Genomic DNA, 20,006 nt, shown 5'->3' on the forward strand with positions numbered 1-20,006 from the left:
GTTTGAAGGTGAGAGAATAAAACATGATCTAGTTCTTACACGAGGAGGAGGAGGAAATGAGTTACATGATTTTCAAGATATTTAACCATGTCAAGTTTATAAAGGATTGGGAGTGTATGAGTCAGGGAACAGACTGGTCTTCCTGTCAATAAAAACAAAAACAAAAACAAAAACAGAGACTAGCTACTGTGCTAAGTGTCCTATCACACTTCCAAGGGGAAGGAGTCAGGATGCAACAACTCCCTTCATATGATCAGGAGAGAGGGGCTTTCAGAAGATTATCTGGGGAGCATAAATAGTGACTCCTGCCATGTTGGACTTGAATCTGACTCATGCCCAAGACTGATTGGCCACATGTTTTGAAAGTGGAATGACAAAGAGATGGCTTTTTTAAGTGACCTGTATTCTTAGAGTTTGTAAGAACAATTGTTGCTTAAGTTTATGTCATGGAACAGAGGTGGTCCATGTGCACAGGAGAGATGATACAGATTGCCTTAGACCCATATACCTGACTAGAAAGTGCCAGTGATGCCAAAAGTCAAGTGAATTACCATCTTTTCTAGCACAGTAAGTGAAGAGAGAGCTTAACTAAATCAGATTATCTGCAGGTACCTGTCACATCCTATTTCTCCTGTAAATGGTCAGACTGTATTAGGATTGAATTGGGAAAAAAAGGTAGCTATAATTTTGATTATTGAAAGTTTTTATTATTTTACTAAGATTAGATGTGTCCATGGTGTATTTTGATTATCTGTTAATGAAGAAAAACATCAACTCTACCCTAAATTTCATGAACAGACATGGGAAGCCCCATAGAATAAATTAAAAGACATTCTGAATGTCAACAGTAAAGTTTCTTTATAATAAAGAAGTTTTGCTTTTTCAGCCTAATGAGTATGTGTGTGTATGTGTGTGTGTTTGTGTGTGTGTGTTGGAAAATGGTGATCTTGAAAGAATAGAAAAGTTTGGTGTTGGGAAAAAAAACATTGCCAATTTGATCCTTTTGATCCTCAGATTATTATCTCTGGCTCTGGGGCCAGTAAATCAATGCTTTATTCTTGGCCCTGTCCATACTTTAGTGAGAAGATACTAAAGTCAGACAAAAATCAGTTATCAGGAAGATTTTCATTAGATTATTTTATCCATGTAATCTTTTCTCTTCTTTAGAAGTCCTTCTACAGCTTTACTTGTTCTGATATCACCCTACTTTCTGTTTTTGCCCAGAGCTCAAGTAACGGAATCAAAATCAAGGAGAATTGATTAACCTAAAAACTCAATCAGATTTTTACTAAGTATCTGAACGTTCCAGATAGTATTTTTTAAAAAGATTTATTTACTTATTTGAAAGGCACAGTTACAGAGAGAGGCAGAGGCAGAGAGAGAGAGAGACAGAAAAAGAGAGAGAGACAGAGAGAGAGGTCTTCCATCCGCTGGTTCTCTCCCCAGATGGCCACAATGGCCAGAGCTGAGATGATCTGAAGCCAGGATCCAGGAGCTTCTTCCTGGTCTCCTACATGGGTTTAGAGGCTCAGGACTTGAACCAGTTTCTACTGCTTTTCCAGGCCATAGCAGAGAGCTGGATTGGAAATGGAGCAGCCGGGATTTGAACTGGAGCCCATATGGGATGCTGGCATTGCAGGTGGCGGCTTTATCTGCTACATCACAGTGCTGGCTGTGCTTTAAAGAAAAAAAAAATGGCTGCTTTAAAGAAAAAAAATAAAAGAGTTGTTTTACTGCCTTGCTAAAAGTAGGCCTAGACAAAGGGATTCCTTCCCAGTGAGGTCTGTTTGTTGAGTGCATATGAGATGGGCTTTCTATAAAGCTAGTTGCAAGGAGGTGTTTGTTCTGAGAAAGCAGCAGCACCAAGGAAATCTGTGCAAATCCTGCTGGCTTTTAGAGTCACTGGTCCAGAATGAACAAAACATGAGCAGGAGATGGATGTGGTCCTATCAAGTCAAGTCAGACTCTAGTCGAGGAAACAAGGGACTCTCACTTCAAGTTGAGGGGACCTGACCAATGTGTGCCATGCCCAGGTGCCTGAGAGTTCTGTCAGTGCAGATTTTTTAGCTGTGTTCACTGCTGCTATGAACACATACTCATTATTTGGGTCATGCACACTTGATTGATATTTCTCTTTTGTAAGCTGAAAAATAAATATGCATTCAAAAATGTAGACTACTGCAAAAGCTGCACATCCTATGGGTAACCAGAACTTCACCTGGCAACAGAGCTTGTGATTCATAAATATGCAAATATTCTCCTCTGAGAATCTCTACTTGAAAAGGAGGAGGGTCAAAAATTGATAGTTTGCAGAAGTAATAGCTGGCATGAGAACTGTCCAAATTATATAGGAAAAAAGAAACTGTTGCTGCATAATTGATATTGACAGAATTTCAGAGCCTTAATGGACACCATGTTTCCACTCTCCTTTGTCTGCCTGAAGTCACAGAGGACTTGTCTCCCTGTCAGCAGCTGCATTTTGAATTGCAGGACAATCTCGGGGTATTTGCATAAAATTTGAACACCTCCATTCTGAAATGTAAACATCTCATACTTGGCAGAGTCATTGATGTCTCCTTAAAGCGATTCCAACACAGCCAAGGAAAGGTTCAGGTGTCTGGAGTTCTCTGCTGAAGACCTCACTGCCAAGCCCCATCTTTGGGCTTTAAAAGCTGTGGCAGGGGCCAGCACTGTGGTATAGTGGGTAAAGCCACCACCTGCAGTGCCAGCATCCCATATGGCTGCAGGTTCCAGTCCAGGCTACTCCTCCTCCAATCCGGCTCTCTGCTATGGCCTGCAAAAGCAGTAGAAGATGGCCCACATGGGAAACCCAAAAGAAGTTCCTGGCTCCTCATTTCGGATTGACGCAACTCTGGCCATTGTGGCCAAATGGGGAGTTAACCAGTGGATGGAAGACCTCTCTCTCTCTCTCTCTCTCTCTCTCTCTCTCTCAGACTCTCCTTCTTTCTCTGTGTAACTCTTTCAAGTAAATAAATGAATCTTTTTTTTAAAAAAAGCTGTGAAAGACTAGTTACAAATACTGGCAAATTTTCAGATTCCCTTAATTGATACCATCTTTAATTTACATTTACAGAAAAGGTTGTTTTTTAAATGTAATTATAATGAGCTACTTCTCAGCAATTTCCCTTTTATCTCTGTCATTTTATTATAGTTCTGACCAAGCTACTGATTTTTTTTTCACAGTAATGACAATATATTGTATATCGTAAGGTGTGTATCACTTTTAAACTTTCTTTTCTTTGAATTTAGACATATCACTTATGAGCATCTTTAGTATCTTAGCTGAAGGCAGTACTTACACTGTGAAGCTGAGTCACCAGCTTCCTCAGAGTTCTATAAGTTGTCCTGATGATGTTCATATACAAAATTTTTCAGGGCTATCTTTGTCCAATGTAGTCATTCACAAGTACCAGGTAATATACTTAGTACATTTCTTGATTATTATGGAACTTTAAATTTCACTAGATTTAAAAACTAACATATTTTGAGCTAATTCTAATAAGCAGCACAATCTTTGACTTACAATTTTATTGTTTTTTAAAAAATATTTCTTTTTTAATGTATTATAATAGTCTATTTTTCACTAGCTTTCCCATTATCTCATTGCCTGTCTATTATGGCTCCTACTGAATTACTCCTTTCTACTCACAGTCATCATTTTATTTCATAAAAATCCAACATGTTTTTATTACTGTCTTTAAGATTACCATCACCTGTATTTTTCTTTAATATCCCAGTGTATTCCAGACCTGCCACTGTGAATTCATGGCCATGTTGGTTAAGTGTTCATTATGAGGTCATGAACTCCATCAAAATTCTCTAAGTTGTGCTAGCAACCGTCATGCACACATGTTTTCAGAGACATTTTAGACCCACATGATAGTCACTCTTTTCAGGTACTACATTAGGTTCTTTTCAAGTTCTTTTTTATATTTCATGAAATTCTAAACTTCCTATTAATATATGAAAGTTTCAATAGAATGAGTTAAAATCCATCTATTTTAAAGATTTCTCTGATAAGTGTATGATCTTCATTTGATTTACATTTTGTGAAAATTATTTCATTTTCCTTTTTTAAGGTAATTATTATCATTTCCAGTAATTTCCCTCATATTTGCTTGTCATTCTGCTATTACTTCTAGAAAATAATTGTTACTTACCCTGGTCACAGTGTATTTTATTTCATAACACCTGGATTCTCTTTTTATGTATTTATTTTGTGTGTGTGTGTGTTTGAGCTTATATCACCCACATGTATCCTTGGTATCCCATTTAAAGCTAATCTAACCACTGTGAACTTGAGGCCATCTTGGTTGTATTTTTTTTAACTTTTATTTAGTAAATATAAATTTCCAAAGTACAGTTTATGGATTACAATGGCTCTCCCCCATAATTTCCCTCCCACTTGCACCCCTCCCATCTCCTGCTCCCTCTCCCATTCCATTCACATCAAGATTCATTTCCTTTTTTTTTTTTTAAAATTTTTTGACAGGCAGAGTGGACAGTGAGAGAGAGAGACAGAGAGAAAGGTCTTCCTTTTGCCATTGGTTCAGTCTCCAATGGCCGCCACGGCCAGTGTGCTGTGGCTGGCACACCACGCTGATCCGAAGGCAGGAGCCACATGCTTTTCCTGGTCTCCCATGGGGTGCAGGGCCTAAGCACTTGGGCCATCCTCCACTGCACTCCCGGGCCATAGCAGAGAGCTGGCCTGGAAGAGGGGCAACTGGGACAGAATCTGGCACCCTGCCTGGGACTAGAACCTGGTGTGCCAGCGCCGCAAGGCAGAAGATTAGCCTATTGAGCCACGGCACTGGCCAAGATTCATTTTCAATTATCTTTATATACAGAAGATCGATTTAGTATATATTAAGTAAAGATTTCATCTGTTTGCACCCACACAGAAACACACGGTGTAAAATACTGTTTCAGTTCTAGTTATAGCATTACTTCACATTGGACAACACATTAAGGACAGATCCCACATGAGGAGTAAGTGCACAGTGACTCCTGTTGTTGACTTAACAATTTGACACTCTTGTTTATGGCATCAGTAATCTCCCTATGCTCTAGTCATGAGTTGACAAGGCTATGGAAGCCTTTTGAGTTTGCCGACTTCAATCTTATTCCGACAGGGTTGTATTTTGTTTTTAAAGAAACTTTCATTGGCCACAAAATTGCATAAGTTTTTCTGACAATTTTCATGTATACAATTTTTCAGAGACTTCTTAGGCAAATTTGGTCATTCTCCCTTTCCAAGTATCATATTTGATGGCAATTATGAATTTTTCCAGAACTATGACATTTATCTTTGATTTCTGAAAGTGTCAATAGTTTAATTCAAGTTACTGACACTTTTCCTTCATGGTTATAATGGTATTTGATGTGGATTTTTAAATTTTGTGAAAATTTTTAATTTATATTTCTTCTTAATATATTGTAATTGTTTAGTTTTCAACAATTTCATTTATATCTGTTGGTCACTCTATATTGCTCCTACAAAATTTCTCACATCTTTCAAAGTGATCATCATTTATTTATTTCATATCATCTGCATGCTTTTTCATCTGTTTAATAAATTATAGTTAATACTAATACCTGTATATTAACATCCTAGTGCAAGTCAATCTTAGCAGTAGAATCCCATGGCCATCTTGGTTGGCTTTGTTATTATGAGGTCCCCAACTCCATCACAATACTACAACTGTTCCTGGCTACCATATTTTACACATATTTTTAGAAATATCTTAGACTCATTTGATAATTCATCATTTTCAAGTTTTTTTTTACTTTTTCTGGACTTTATGGAATTTTAACTTTCTCTTTGATTTTTAAAGGTTCTAATAGAATATTTCCAGATATAGACATCTTTCCCTCAAGATTTTTGAGGTACATTACAAATTTCCCCATACCTCTGGCCCCTTATGCTCTAATAATATTTCATATCATTATACTTATATACTTATCACAATTAATGAACCACAGCTATATTTCTAAACTTTTTAATCCAAATTTCTTTTATCTCTTTCACCCAGCCCAGTGTCTGTCAATTAACATTCTGTGTTCAGGATAAGTTTTTCTTTTAATATTAACTTCCACATGCAAAGGAGAACAAGCAGTTTTTGTGTCTCTGAGTCTGGCTTATTTCACTCAATGTTATGTTCTCTATTTGTAGCACCCATTTTGCTACAAATGACAGGACTTCATTCTTTTCATAGTTGAATAATAGTTCATTGTGAATATATATCCCATTGTCTTTATCCATTCATCTTATTAAGCATATTTGGTTGATTCCATATTTTCGTTATTGTGAACAGTTCTGCTATAAACATGGTTGAGCAGAATCTCTTTGATACAATGAGTTTAAATATTTTGGATAATACTCAGTGTTGGGATCATTGGAGCATATAGAAATTCTATTTCTAGATTTCTAGGACATCTCAATATTGTTTTCAATGGTGACTGTATAAAGTACACTCCTGATAACAGTGTATAAAATTCTAGTTTTTCTATATCCTCACCAACATATTAATGCTTTCTCCTTTTTGGATAATATTCATTGTGATAAGGGTGAAGTGATATTAATTTGCACTTCCCTGATAGCTAACATTATTGAGCATATATGTGTGTGTGTGTGTGAGTGTGTGTGTTGATCATTTGCATTTATACTTTTGAGAACTGTCTATTCAGGTCCTTTGCTCATTTTTTAAATATGTATTTATTTATTTGAAAGTCTGAGTTACACAGAGAGAGGAGAGGCAGGGAGTCAGAGAGAGAGAGAGGTCCTCCATCCAATGGTTCACTCCCCAATTGGCCACAATGGCTGGAGCTGTGCCAATCCGAAGCCAGGAGCCAGGAGCTTCCTCTAGGTCTCTCACACGTGTGCAGGGGTCCAAGGACTTGGGTCATCGTCCACTGCTTTCCCAGCCAATAGCAGAGAGCTGGATTGGAAATGGAGCAGCTGGGTCTCGAACTGGCATCCATATAGGATGCCGGCACTTCAGGCCAGGGTGTTAACCTGCTGTGCCACAGTGCCAGCCCCTCTTTGCTCATTTTTAAACTGGTATCTATAGGGATATGTAATACACTTTATGTGAAAAACCTCATGAAAATCACTCATAGAGTTTTTATTTTCTCATTTATGTTCAAATAACATGTTCATGGTGCTGAATGCCCCTCATCATCCTCAAAGAACTGAGACTGGGATCTCATTAGTACCCATGATGGTGGATGCAGCTGTATTCTGCGCAGAGCTGTAAGGGAGGAAGCAAAGGCAAGTTCAGGGACCAAAAGGATTCATGACAATGGATAAACTAGATCGACAGCATAATATATAATTATGTATCTTTAAAATTATGAGATTAAACTTTTATATATACATACTTAAATAAAAGTTAATATGAGCTTTTCAAAAAAATATATGGATATACTCTCATATTAACCCTTTGTTGGAGCTTGCAAATATTTTCTCCCAATTTTTCAGACTTCTCTTAACTCCCTGATTGCTTCTTTTGCTGTGCAGAAGCTTCTGAGTCTGATATAAATTCATTTGTCTAGTTCTTCATTTGTCAGTGTTTTGGGGGTCTTATCCAAGAAGTCATCATGTTACACAAATATCTTGGAGAGTTTCCCCTTATATTTTCTTTCAGAAAGTTCAGAGCCATAGATTAAAATCTTAAATTTAGGTTTTTGATCCACCTTGAGTTGATTTTATATATAATGAGAGGTTAATACCACACACACACACACACACACACACACACTTTAGTTTTGAAGAACTGTTTATTGAAAAGACTACCCCTTTTTAAATGTACACTCTATAGAACTTTGGTCAAAAATCAGTTGCCTGAATGCACATGAAGTGATTTCTGGACATTTTATTTTCTTCCATTGATCTATTTGACAATTTTATGTTATTACTGAAACTTTGTAATATGCTTTGAATTAGGTACTATGATGCCTCGACCTTTATTGAAAAATGAAATGACACAGATTGCTAGGTACAAGATCAATATAGGGCTTGGCATTGTGGCATAGCATGTAAAGCTACTGCCTGCAAAGCTAGCATTCCAAATCGGTACCAGTTTGAGTCCTGGTACCTCCATTTCTGATCCAGCTCCCTGCTAATAGCCTGGGAAAGCTGTGGAAGATGCCCCATGTTCTTGGACCCCTGAACCCATGTGGGAGACCAGAAAAAGTTCCTGGTTTCTGGCTGGCTCTGGCCTGGCCTAGTTTAGTTGTTGTAGCCATTTGGAGAGTGAATCAGTAGATGGAAGATTCTCTCTCTCTCTCTCTGTGTCTCTCCTCTTTCTCTCTCTCTCTGTAACTCTGCCTTTCAAATTAATAAAGAAAAAAGTTAAAAATTATTTTAAATGAGACATATCTATCTATCCATCTAATCAACAGAATTGCTATGTACAAAGAAGACACAAATAGGAAACAATTTTAAAGGACACAGACAGACTAGAAAATGAATACCCATACAAGAAATGAAACAAGGAAGGACTAATCTATGTAATATCTTCAAGTGTTATTTAAAAAATATAGAGTAGTACATAATTCCTATCAGTTTGTTTGACAAAGATTTTAAATGAAGTTTGAGAAAACATTGTATTCTCATCAAAATTGATACAGGCCTTTCTTTTTGGTGATTTTAGCTCCCACATATAAAGGAGAACCTGTGGTATTAGTCTTTCTGTGTCTGTCCAGCATGTTTTTGTTTTTGTTTTTGCTTTTTTGCTCAAGTTTACTTTGCTATTCTGGGTAGTTTTTTCATACATATTTTTGGATTGTTTTTCTACTTCTATAAAGAATGTCATTTGTATATTGACAAGGATTGCACTGAATGCATACTTAAGATGCTATAGATTCTTAATGATAATAAATCTTACAATCCATGAGCAAGAAATATCTTCACATTTTTATGTCCTTGATGATTTCTTTCATCCATATTTTATAAATTTTATTGTAGAGATCTTTCATTTCTTTGGTTAAATTTATTCCTAAATATTGGATTGTGTTTGTGATATTGTGAATGGGATTTCAAACCTGATGTCTCTTTCAGTGAGATCATTGTTGGTACATAAAAATCCTACTGTTTTGGTTTGCTCCCTTTGTAACTGTGATTTCACTGAACTGATTTATAAATTCTAACAGCTTTCTGCTGTAGTGCTTGGTTTTCATCCAGGTACAACATCATGAAATTTACAAATGTTAATTTTAAAAGTTTATTTATTTATTTGAAAGGCAATTACAGAGAGGGCAAGGCATAGAAAGAGAAATATTCCATCTATTTGTTCACTCCCCAAATCGCAGCAACAACCAGGCCTGGGTCAGTCTGAAGCCAGGAGCTAGAGATTATCCAAGTCTCCCACATGGGTTCAGGGGCCCAAGCACTTGGTCCATCCTCTGCTGCTTTCCCAGGTGCATCAGTAGAGAGGTGGATCATGAGTGGAGTATCCAAGAATCCAACTGGTGATCATATGGGATGCTAATGCTGCAGGCGGTAGCTTTACCCATGATACCACAGAGCTGGTCCCAAATATGGCTATTTCGAATTACTACTTTCCAATTTTAATTACCTTATTTATTTTCCCTTCCAAAATGTTCTTGCTAGTACTTCCAACAATATACTGAATAAGACTGGTGAAAAATGGACATTTTTCTCTTATTCCATATTTGAAAAGAAGTGATTTCTGCTTTATACTTTTCAGTATAAAAGTAGCTGTTGGTCTGTCTTATAAAGGCTTTATAATTTTGAGATGTGTTCTTTTTAACCTAATTTGTAGAGGATTTTTTTATTATAGAGATATTCGATTTTATCAACTGCTTTCTGTGTCTGTTAAAATGCTCACATGATTTTTTTCCCTCATTCTGTTGATGTGATTTATGAGGTTTTTGATTTCCAAATGTTGAATCACCCTTGCATCTTTAGATGAAATCAAACTTACTGTTTTGTATAATCACTGATGTAGCTTTGGATTTGGTTTACTAATGTTTTGTTGAAAACTTCTGCATTTATGTTCATCAAGCATACTGGTCTGTAGTTTTATTTTTTGTGTTGTGTCTTTGGTTTTGGTATTGGTAATGCCAGCTTTCTGAAAAGTATTTTATAGTTTTCTTTTTTAAAAGTATTTATTTACTTGAAAGGCAGTTACACAGAGGTGGGGGAGGGTAAGATAAATAGCAAAAGCAAGAGTGAGCAAGAGAGAAAGAGTCTTTCATCCATTGGTTTACTTCCCAAATGGCTGCAATGGCCAGGGCTGAGCCAATCCTAAGACAGGAGCCAGGAGCTTCTTCTGGGTTTTCCTCATGGGTGCAGGGGTCCAAGGACTTGGGCCATCTTCTACTGCTTTCCAAGGCCATTAGCAGAGAGCTGGATCTGAAGTGGAGCTGCCAGGCTTCAAATTTTCAAATTGGCACCCACGTGGGATGTTGGCACTCAGGCCAGGGCTTTACCTGCTTCTGCCACAGTGCTGGCCCCTTACAGTTTTGTATACTCTAAAATATTTTGCAGTAATTTGAAGAGTATTTGAGTTATTCCTTTTTAAATGTTTTATAGAATTTAGGGTTTTCTTTGTTGGGAAACTTTTATTAATTACTACTTCAGTAGTATTATTCAGGAATTTACTTGAGGCTTTTAATTTGTTAACACACAGTTCATAGCAGCTTTTTATGACACATCATATTCTGTAGTATCAACTGTAATGTCTACTTTTCTTCTCAACTTTTATTTATTGAGGTTTTTTTCTTCTTTTTTTGTTACTCTGGATAAAGGCTTTTCTATTTTGTTTATCTTCTTAAAGAACCAGCTATTTGTTTTATATCTCTAATATTCTTTTAGTTTCAATTTCATTTATGACTGTTCTTATATTTATTTTTTCTTGTGCCCTGCTAATTTTTGCCTATGGCTTATTTTTCTTTTTCTGTTTTTTTTTTTTTTTTTTTTTTTAAGATTTATATTTTTTTGAAAGTCAGAGTTTTTTTTTTTTTTTTTTTTTTTTTTTTTAAGTCAGAGAGAAGAGGCAGAGAGAGAGGTCTTCCATTCACTGGTTCACTCCCCAATTGGCCATAACGACCAGCGCTGTGCGAATCTGAAGCCAGGAGCTTCCTCCAGGTCTCCCACACAGGTGCAGGTTCCCAAGGACTTGGGTCATCTTCTACTGCTTTCCCAGGCCATAGCAAAGAGCTGGATAGAGGCTGGCACCATGGCTCACTTGGCTGATCCTCCACCTGTGGTGCTGGCACCTCAGGTTCTAGTCCGGGTTGGAGTACCAGGTACTAGTCCCAGTTGCTCCTCTTCCAGTCCAGCTCTCTGCTGTGGCCTGGGAGGGTAATGGAGGATGACCCAAGTGCTTGGGTCCCTGCACCCACATGGGAGACCGGGAGGAAGCACCTGGCTCCTGGCTTCAGATTGGCACAGCACCAGTTGTGGCAGCCAATAGGGGAGTGAACCAACAGAAGGAAGACCTTTCTGTCTCTCTCACTGTCTAACTGTCTCTGTCTCTCTCTCTCTCACTGTCTAACTCAGCCTGTCCAAAAAAGAAGAAGAAGAAGAAGAAGAAGAAGAAGAAGAAGAAGAAGAAGAAGAAGAAGAAGAGCTGGATAGAAAGTGGTGGAGCAGCCGGCTCTCCAACCGGTGCCCATATGGGATGCCAGCACTTCAGGACAGGGTGTTAAACCACTGCGCCACAGTGCTGGCCACTTTTTCTGGGTTTTTGAGATGCAGCATTAGACCATTTATTTAAGATCTTTCAAATTTAAATGTAAGCACTTGTCATTATAAAATTTCCTCTTAATACTGCTTTTGCTGTGTTCTATGCTTTGATATGTTGTGTTTTCATATTCATTTGGTTTAAGAAATTTTCTGACCTCTTTTTAATTTTTTAAAATGATACATTGGTCATCATGTTGTTTAATTTTCATGTACCTGTGAACTTTCCAGTGCCCTTTTTTATTATTATTGATGTCTAGTTTGATTGATTTCAGTCTGAGAAGGTAGGTACATGGTATGATTTCAATCTTTTGAAGTTTTTGAGACTTGATTTCTTCATTAGTAATCAGTGTCAGCATTGTCTACATGTGCCACAGGTTTCCGTTCTTCAGCCTTTTGTGGATGTTACAGTATGACTTTGAAGTGGCGTGAGCTTCCATAGGTTCTTAGTCCCTAGAGTTGTCAGTCATACTGGGGTTTGTGATGTCTGTATCCACATTTCTGGTCATGCTACCCTTTTCTACCAGGCAAACATGAATATTTCTGGTGCTTGTGGCAGCAAAATTTATGGCCTTTTTACTATACTATGTGGATAAGACATTCCCCAGGTCCTGATATGTTAGCCTGAATAATACCCAGAAATTTAGCATCATGAGTTCAAGTCCCAAGTCTGGGAAATGTTAAGGAGACATTCCCTGAGTCCTACAGGGTGAATACAGTTTATGCTGAGGGTTGTGTATCAGCAGGTCTGGGGCTGGAGCACTGGAATGCTTATAGGCTCCATTCCCTAGGGTCTAGGTGTATTTACATGACTCTCTGAAATACAGTACACAGAGTGCCAGCCCTGGAGATACAGGATACAGCGGGGTCCTTATCCAGGTCTCTCAGGTTGACTGCCAATTATTCCAGGGATTGAATTCCAGCCTGAAGCATACAAAGATAGGACTGTATAACTCCCACAGATGAGTGTTATTCCAGGGCTTATAACACCAGCAGCAGCAATCCTAGAGCTTCAGATAGTGGAGAGAACTTTCCTTTGTGCCTACAAGGCATGCAAAAATGATGCACTGTCCTGCCTTCCAGCACCATGTGCCAAGAGTTTCAGAAGAGGCCTCTTTAGTTCTGGTACTCTGGAATTCTGTATGAGATGCTACTGGTTACTAGCCATATGAGGCTGTGAGAATTTCTCTATATCATACAGAGCAAGCAAGTAGAGCTCCAGAGCTCCTGCAGTTGCAGAATTCACAAGGGCTGTCTCTACCATGGAAAATGCCCATGCTGTTTCTGGGGAATTCTGGTAGCAAAGGGGCTGCTTGCTTCATCCAAGGCAGGTGGAGTACAGTAGCTTCTTAAAAGTAGCTTGGGTCTGGCACTTTAGGGACAGATGAAGGTAATGTTGGTTTTGTCTTTGAAGCAAGGAAGTTGCTCAAAACCCAATCATCCCCCACAAATCTGCTTTCACTTGTAGGAAGCCTCCAAAAGGAGACACTGTATTGAATATTTTCCCATTTTGTATTAAAATGAGTATCTTGGCTGGGAAAGAAGGTTTTAAAACATAGTCTTATGTTTATATAAGGTAAATAAATTTTTTACTAACCACTTTTTATGCAAACTTAAAGTTATCATTAAATTCTAGAATTAATTCCAAAGACTGAAATGACTACCTCCACTGAGATAGCTACAACCTTATAGCTAATGTGTGCTCTTCCCCTCCTCCCTTTTGTTCAACAAACAGACCCACCAATCATCATTTCACTAGCTGAAAGGCACTAAATAATTTTCTTCATAGTACCACAGTGACCTAATATCTCCAAGTCAAACAGATAATTGGTTTCTTGATTTTGACAGCAAGAAATGAATCAGTAAGTTATCAGAGGATGACTTCATAATTGCAGAAGGGTTTTAACTTGCTAGCCTTTTTGGGAAACGAAATTATATTTTCCAATAGACATATCTACCACAGTACCTGACAGAGATGATCAATACATCATCATAAATAAAACCAGCAAACATACCATAGTGATTATTTGCACTTTTAATGCATTTGTTAATCTTTATTGAATAGATTTATTGTCATACAATGAAGATAACTGGGTAAAAGCTCTGTCAATCATATGGAAAAACATAAAGGTCACTTTTTATAAGTAAAACTTTCAAGTTTGCACTTAAAAAGCAAAACTAAACAAAAAGCACACTGGCAAGGTGGTTTTCACAGAATGACACACTATATTCAAAACTGAGAAAAGGAAACAATATTGATGCCCCATTCTTAAAAATTAGTCAGATTTTTCCCAAAAATTGAGGTAGACACTCCTAGGGCTGAGTTCTGCTGAACTTTAAAATATATATTAAAATAAAAATACCAAAAGTGGACAGCTCCACATAAAATGAGAACACATTTCCCTAACAAAATTCAGAAAGAGTCCTGATTTCCCCACCACTGAAATCCTGTCATTGGGCTAATGATGCTTCACTGCCCTACTCTGTTATTAGTGGTCAACAAATGTAGATTCTGAATCTACTTTTTTTCTATCCAACTAAAGAACTACATTGGTGATGAGGCAGAAAATGAACAAATTAAATGCAAATACTTTAATTTTCAGAAATTTTGATTTTTTTCATTACTTTACCTCTCCCCAAATTGAAAGAGATATTTTTGAAATGTTTCTAATAAATTAGTATAGAAAAATTATTTTTGGTACATTAACAGAGCAGTTATCCATTTTCTCAAAGTATAGGAATTTCAATTATTTTATTATTTGGTTTGTGGTCATTTGTATTATCACATTGCCATAAAAATGATAACTTCAAAATTAAGCCTACAACTAGAGATAAATAGCTATATTTCTATGAATTGTCCATGAGGCAAATGTTATCCAAACATCTCTTGTAGATTTCCATTATTCATTATTCCTGAAAAATCACTTCAGAGACAAAACAATTTTTTGTTTCAAATTTGTGACAACATCTTAATACTTCTGATAACTATAATCAATAGCAGGTAGTAAGACTTGTTTTCCAATGTGTTATATTAATGTATTTAAGTAATTAATAATGTATTTTAAGATAATTCTATTAATGTGTAAGTTTAGTGAAGAAATCTTAATAACACCAGAGATTGCTTAAAAGTGAAAAAATATTATAATTTTAATGAAACTGGCTGATATTGAAGGTTCCCTTCCAAAAATGAAATTCTATAAATCAATAAACTTAAAATTTGCTTTTATTACTAGGCATTTATCTTCATAAAAATATAACATTTAATTTATATGTAATAGTATAGTTCATTTGTATATTATAAGTACTACAGGATTTTTCTTCGCTTATTCTTAAAAAAAAAAAAAAACACTACAAGATAACACTTTGGCTCTCCTGAACTGAAAATAATGAAAATGTTGTTCAGTATGAACTGCTTAAAAGAAGTACATAGGCTGGCGCCATGACTCACTTGGCTGATCCTCTGCCTGCGGTGCCAGTACCCTGGGTTCTAGTCCCGGTTGGGGCCCCAAGTTCTATTCCCAGTTGCTCCTCTTCCAGTCTAGCTCTCTGCTGCTGCCCAGGAAGGCAGGAGGGTGGCCCAAGTGCTTGGGCCCTGCACCCACATGGGAGACCAGGAGGAAGCACCTGGCTCCTGGCTTTGGATCAGCACAGCACACCAGCCATAGCAGCCATTTGGGGGATGAACCAATGGAAGGAAGACCTTTCTCTCTGTCTCTCACTGTCTAACTCTGCCTGTCAAAAACAAATATAAACATATGACCTTGGGAACATTTTTTGAAGCACAAAATCCCTGACATGACACCAGAAGTACATAAGGACATTCAACACACACGGGTCCTTTCTAGCATGTCACATGACAACTTGTAAGATTTTCTTGGTAATACTCAGGCAATATGCATGTTCATGATTCAGAAAATCTGATGAGGTTGCAAGCAATGAAAATAATAGGTGATCCTAGTAGGAAGAAAAGCTTGAAGTCCTTTCCTTTTTTCCTTGAAAGCCCTAAGAAAGGGTGCCTTCTTCCACATGAGGGACACAAGCACTAAATCTCAAAACTAGGTGGGAGGAGACCTGGAAATTTAGGGACCTCCTGCTAGCCTGCATGCTCTCTATTAAACATGGTTTATCCCCTCTGAAACTCATGGGCACGGTTAATCCAGTGATGAGAAATTCAGCAGTGAGAACAGGTGAGGCCCTGTAGGAAGTGATCAGGATCCATTCATGTGTTCATGGATTAATGCCTTATCCTTAGGGGACCGCAACATAGACCACTTTGGATTGGCCCCCTCTGCACCCCTTCTGTCTGTCCACTGGTCTCTGTGCCACCCCAGGACTCTACCAACAAGAAGATCATCACCTGATGCTGCCCCTAGACCCTGCACCAAAACCATGAGGTCAATAATACCGCTTCCTTCTCACACACCAAGCCTGTGCTGCTGCACGATTAGCAACAAGAAAACTGACCCAGACCCCTACGCTGAGAGGACTGCTTGAGATCTGCTGCCTCAAGGAAATCAGGTCATACTGGAAGTTAAAGTTCTCCCTCACCACACAGAGATTGGAAAGCTGATGCCCCAGGGTTCAAAGAAGCTGCAGTCGGGGACTGCACACCACCCCGTGGTCCTGACGGCCAGCCCACTGCATACCAGAGTCCTAGCATCCTCCTGAGGGCTCCTGCGGTGTGGAAAACACAAACAGTAGCACTGGCTGAGCCGCCTGGAGCCCCTCTCAGGAGATATACCTTGTTCGATGACCGTACTTTGTGTAGTTCTTCTTGTCAGTGTATACACTTTAGAAATTGATTACAGCAGAAAACACATATGAACATGTATTTTTTAAAAAAACTTGTTCTTTAGGAAAATTTTAGACCTTTAGAGCTAAAGAAAAAAAAAGGTACAAAAGTGAATTTTTGAATAAACATCTAGCTTTCATGAATGCATGGTGTTCTAAACCACACTAAATATATCACTGAGAACCAGAAGTAAATTGGACTGTCTTATTTTGTGATTTGAAATCTAACATCCTTTACTTTTCCTGCACAGAAGGTAAATTATGTTGTGATATGAAACTCAGTCTAAGTTTAGATACACAGGGGCAAGTTGCTTGCTCTAATGAAAACTTAGATCACTTACCCCAGATATTCCACTACCTTTAAAATAATATATCTATTATGGTGCATCATGAAGAAAATATACTTATGCCTAAAAATTTAAGTACAACTATTATAAACTGTTCAACAAAACTTAAAATTGTATGTTTTCAATATTGTGAAATGGAACATTTTTCTTTGCTTCCCAATAAAAGCATGTCGCAGTTTAATGTCTTGAGAATAAGAAGTGAGAGTTTATAAAGTGAAATACATTTTAAGGAGAGAATTTATAATGTTTATTTTTGAACCATTTATAAAATGTTCATTTTGAAATGCATTTTTTATTTGCATGTTAAAATTGTAACATTATCTATATATAAGTATTTTCATTCATCCTTACTGGTTATTGCAAACTACCACCTACCAGAATTAATTGCTTCCAACCATTTACAATTTGTTTCTTGACTTCAATTAACAATAATCGCACCTCGGATAAACCTCATTGGCTACGATACTGCCACTGTGCAAAGCTGTCTCTTCACTTCAAAGAAAAATAATTGATATATCTCTTGAGAAAACAAGTAAAAATAATTTGGCATCGTTTTACAAAATTGAAGTCCACAGAACTCTAAAACCACTGCAGGAATATTCTATAAACATGTACTCATACATATTGTTCTTACAATAGATTCATACCCATGTCATATGAGAGGAATTCCTTGCTCAAATTCAAAATTTTCACATTCTTCTCAGTATTTAATATGGTGACTGTAGTCGGCACAAGAAATTCTCTTTTTTAATATGTATTTATTTGAAAGTCAGAGTTACAGAGAGGCAGAGGCAGAAGCGGTCAGAGAGAGGTCTTCTATATGCTGGTCCACTCCCCAAATGGCTGCAACAGTGGGAGCTGCACTGATCTGAAGCCAGTAGCCAGGAGCTTCTTCCAGGTCTCCCATGTGTGTGCACGGGCCCAAGGACATGGGCCATTTTCTACTGCTTTCCCAGGCCATAGCACAGAGATGGATTGGAAGGGGAACAGCCAGGTCTCAAGCCACCACCCATGTGGGATGCCAGCACTGCAGGCAACAGCTTTACCTGCTGTGCCACAATGCTGGCCCCACACAAGTGATTCTCTACAATTAAAAGAAGAAATTTGGGTATGATCACCTTTCTAGCCTTCTTGTTTTTTGGGGGGCAGAGTGTTTGAATTTAGACTGACAAGGATTCAGCCCACTCCACAAAGAAAAATGCCTAAATATTAGAGCATTGCTCCTGACCTCTCCTCAGTTGTTCCTCTATATGGGATTTCTTAATGACTTACATGATTGGAGATATGGGAAGGAGTAAATGAGCTACCATACTTCCTTGTGTTGTACTTAGAATGTTTTTAGGATGCCTACAAATGAACATGAGTTCTTGTCTGCCTTCATTTATACTGTAAATTTAGAACATAATATGTGCACTGCAAGTGACTAGGTAAGGATGCAAGGTACTGGGGCAACAGAAGGGAGTCTTTTTTGCTAAGCACCAAGACTAACAACTCTGTGGGCTATAAAGCTCACATTTCCTTCCATGTCTAGCTTTAAATCATTCAGAATGCAGAGAAAGTAGGAATGTAAGTTATGAACATTCTTCACTGCCACAAATTTTATGATACTCATGAGTTTATATTCAGGAATGACTTAAAATTTAAACAAAAATACCATAGTGAATTTTAAGGGATTCATCAATATCTATATTTGTAATTAAAATTCACATCTATAATTATATCTACTTTCACATGATTTGACAGAAATTATTATCTGGGATGGGTATTTAACAATGCCTTTTATAATTATAATATTGTATTAAAAATAATCCTTGAAACACTTGGGAAGTTGATGCTATAAACATGTTTACCCAAAAATTAAATATCTTGGAAAAAATTTAAAGTTGTGAAAGATCTCCACAATGGAAATTATAAAACATTAAAGAAAAAAAAAACAGAAGAACACAAAAGAAAATGGAAAAATATTCCATGTTTGTGGATTGGAAGAATTAATATCATAAAAATGTTCAAACTAGCCAAAGCAATTTAGATTCAATGAAATCACAGTAAAAATACCAAGGACATTATTCTCAGATTTGTATGGAAACACTAGAGACCCCAAATAGCTAAAGCAACTTTAAACAAGGAAAGTAAAGTCAGAATCATAACAATACTAGATTTCAAGACATACTACAGGGCCAGGGCAGTTATAAACAAAACAGCCTAGAAGTGACACAAAAATAGACATGTGCACCAAAGAAACAAAATATAAACCACAGAAGTTAATCCATGCATCCACAATCAACCAATGAACTAAAAATCAATCTCTGAAAAAAGGACTATCTCTTTAACAAATAGTGCTGGAGAAATTGGACCTCTATATTCAGAAGTATGAAATAAGACCTGTATTAACACCCTATACAAAATCAACTCACAATTGATCAAGGATCTACATCTATGACCTGATACTATCAAATTACTAGAGGAAACCATTGGGGAAACTCTGCAAGACATTGGCATAGGCAAAGATGTCTTGGAAAAGACCCCAGAAGCACAGGCAATGAAAGAAGAAAGAGCCAAAAGCAAAGAAGCTTCTGTGTTGCAAAGAAAACACTCAGCAGCAAAGTGAACGTACAGAACTGAAGAATATAGTTGTACTCTATATAATTGATAAAGGGTTAATATACAATATCTATAAAGACCTGAAGGGACTCAACTACAATAAAACTTATTGTGGCATAGCATGTTAAGCTTCTGACTGCAGTGCCAGCATCCCATATAGGCACTGGTTTGAATCCCAACTGCTCCACTTCTGATCCAGCTCCCTGACTGTGTGTCTGAGAAGGCAGCAAAGGATGGCCCAGGTGTTTGGACCACTACACCTAGAGGGAGTTCCTGGCTCCTGGCTTTGGACAGGCTCATCTCTGACTGCTGTGTTCATTCAGGCAGTGAACCAGCAGATGGAGGACTTCTCTCTGTCCATCTCTCTCTCTAACTCTGCCTTTCAAATAATGACATACATACATACATACATCTTTTTAAAAAAGAGATAGGGGGAGACAGAGAGAAAGAGAGAGCACTTTCATTTTCCAGGTCACTCCCCAAATGTCTGCAATGGCCAGGGCTAGGTTATACTCAATCCAGGAACCAAGAGATTT

The 20,006-nt window shown here is 37.5% G+C and overlaps 2 pseudogenes; both read right to left on the minus strand.

The window, feature by feature from the left end:
- Positions 1-1,966: 1,966 nt before the first annotated feature.
- LOC149124786 (inducible T-cell costimulator-like) overlaps positions 1,967-20,006 on the minus strand; it is a 53,832-nt pseudogene continuing 35,792 nt past the window's right edge.
- On the minus strand, positions 17,229-17,352 carry LOC127488288 (U4 spliceosomal RNA; annotated as a pseudogene).

This window comes from Oryctolagus cuniculus, chromosome 8 (assembly GCF_051225735.1).
Source record: "Oryctolagus cuniculus isolate XC-2025 breed Fujian yellow rabbit chromosome 8, ASM5122573v1, whole genome shotgun sequence".
NCBI classification, from domain to species: domain Eukaryota; kingdom Metazoa; phylum Chordata; class Mammalia; order Lagomorpha; family Leporidae; genus Oryctolagus; species Oryctolagus cuniculus.